This window comes from Psammomys obesus, unplaced genomic scaffold, assembly GCF_907164565.1.
Source record: "Psammomys obesus unplaced genomic scaffold, mPsaObe1.curated_primary_1811, whole genome shotgun sequence".
Lineage (NCBI taxonomy): Eukaryota > Metazoa > Chordata > Mammalia > Rodentia > Muridae > Psammomys > Psammomys obesus.
Window position 1 is genome coordinate 1,044,731 of NW_026594216.1, and position 2,780 is coordinate 1,047,510.

Consider the following 2,780-nt stretch of genomic DNA (forward strand, 5'->3'; position numbering starts at 1 on the left):
CAAAAAGACTTCAGTCAACAAATGCGTGTAGAATATCTGTTCTGTCAGGCTCCAGACAAGTAGACAAGGCCCCCATGAAGCAGCAGTGAAATGAAGAATATGGATTTCTGTACTCAAGGAGTTCATAGTCTGGAGAGAGGAGAGGCAGTCTCTCCCATTGCTCTGGTAGAAAACAGGTCCTGAGTAGAGACCAGTGAATAGGAATATGGAGTGTGATCAGGTCCCTCTGACATTCTGGAGGGACTTGACTTCACTGCACACTTAAGAAATGTGTGGAATTTCTGAGGTGAACATGGAAGAAGAGGGAGAACATTTTCTTCTCCAAAGGCTCTTGACTGTAGACTTCTTCCTGCTACTCCTTTTTAAAAATCCAAATTGGAAACTAATCCCAAATCCAAAGATGTCCAGAATGGGGAACTGCTTATAGTCCTTTAATGACTCACACATGGTGCCTTGTTGCCCTCAGACTGTCCAAGACACTTGGGACCTAGCAGGGGCCTTTTAATTTCATTTCAATTATCCATTTCTTACTAAATTAAATATATATATATATTTATATATATATATATATATATATATATATATATATATATATATATATATATATGAGGAAACTTGGCGTTGCCTGAGAGTAATTCTTCTAAATATGAAGATTTTCCTTACCACATTACATGACTTTCAATACTCTTTCCACACATCTTGCTCTTGTATTTCACTTCCTGTCCACATCATAGGAGCTTCTGCGCCTCTCACTTCCTCCTCAGTGCAAGCCTGGCATGGTTGGTTTTTATAATTAAATTGACCTTGAAATGTCTTTTGTTTTATTTTAGATTTCTTCTCTGGATTTGCTTATTTGGTTGGTTGGCTGGTTTTTGTTTCTGTTTTGTTTGTTTATTTGTTTGTTTTTATGTTCCTTCCATACTCCTTTTCTCCAGACTTAGTTAAGCAACAAATCCTTCTTGAGCATATTAAGAATCAAATCCAGTGAAGGTTACAAAGAGCCCCAGGAGCTGATCCTGTCTCTAGAAAGCCTATGATCTAACTGTCAAAATAAAGACAAGTAAAGACAGACAAAGATAATCTGGCCTTGGCTGACATGGTGTTGATGACCCAAGAGGCTTGGGAGTTGGTCTTTCTCATTTCAAAGGAGGACTTCAGTACAGACAGTGGGTAGGATTCGTTAATACCTGGGCTTTGTTAACGCCTGGACTTTGTGGCCAGCCAATAATTGGGCACCTACTATGTGCTTTTCTTTCCTGTGCCTCCTTGATTCTGAGCAACCTCATGAGGGGGTCATTTTTATTATTCTTGCATTGGTGACGATTAGGTTAAGACCATAGATCCAGGAAGGAGCTGGAGTGGAACTCTACATCAAACATCAAGATCAGCATGTGTACCACCCTGTAGTTATCTCTTCTGGCCTCTGCTCCTTGTGTGTGTGACTTTTCCATGTTGGCATGCTTTATGATCACTCCTGTGGTGGGGCTGCCTTACCAGGCCACCATGGAAGAGGATGTGCTCAGTCCTGATGTGACTTGAAGTGCTGGGGTAGGTTAGTGGGGTTCCCCTTTCCTGAGGAGTAAGAGAGGGAGGAGGGGGAGAAGGGAGGAAGGGATGCTGAGGCCAGGAGGAGAGGAGGATGGGGACTACGATGGGGATGTGAGGTGAACAACTAAATAAATAAAGTTAAAAGTTTTTTTAAAGTAATTTTTAGAATGCATTGAGATGTTTCATTCACAACCCTGCCCTCTCTACCCCACTCCATAGTCCCTGTAGGCAATCACTGAGATTTATTTTTGTATATTATTCTGTTTCTTTATACAAACTTGCATATTTTCATTCTCCTGATTTTGTCACAAAAATACCATAGTATGTATGTATGTATATATATATATATATATATATATATATAAAATCTTTGTGTTTCTATTGTTTACTTTATCATATCTCTAGAAATTTTCTACATAAAACATAGAAACATTCTTAATTCTTTTTATATTTTTGTTTTATTATGTGGTTATTTATTATGCACGTGCGTGCGTGTGCACACACACACACACAGGCATGTACATGCCCATGGCACAGGTGTAGAGGTCAGAGGACAACTCTAGAGAGTTGGTTTTCACCATCTATCTGGTTGAGGCAAGAGCCTTTCTTCTTGTTACAGTGACTGTGCTGAATACCCGAGGCAAGCTGGCCTGGTAGCATCCAGGCCAGAACTTCTTCTGCTGCCTCTGCCTCCCATCTTGCCATAGGAAATGCTGAGATTACAGATGCACAGCACGCTGACCCTTCTATCGTGGTTCTGGAAATTGAACTCAGTTCATCAGGTTTACATAGTTCGTGCTTTCACCCACTGATCCATCTTCCCGACTCATAATTTCTTTGTATAGTTATGATTCAACATAACATAGTTTATCAACTGATTAGTGATAGACACCAGGGCTGGGTTCAGTCTTTTGATGTTACAGACCATTGTACAACGAAGGCCTTGGGAATATGTCACTTTTAAAAACTCAGCTGAATCTACAGAATAAATTTAAAAAAAACCACAAACAAACAAAGCCCACATGGTTGTTGAGTTAAAAGGCAAATATATTTCTAGCTTGAAAAACTGTTGCCAAATTACTCTCCAAGAAAAACTAATCAGTTAAATTCTAATTAATGATGGTAAGAATTATTTTTTGTTTTCTGTTTGATTTGACTTCACTTTTAAAATAATTTGCCTGGATTACACACACACACACACACACACACACACACACACACACACACACACA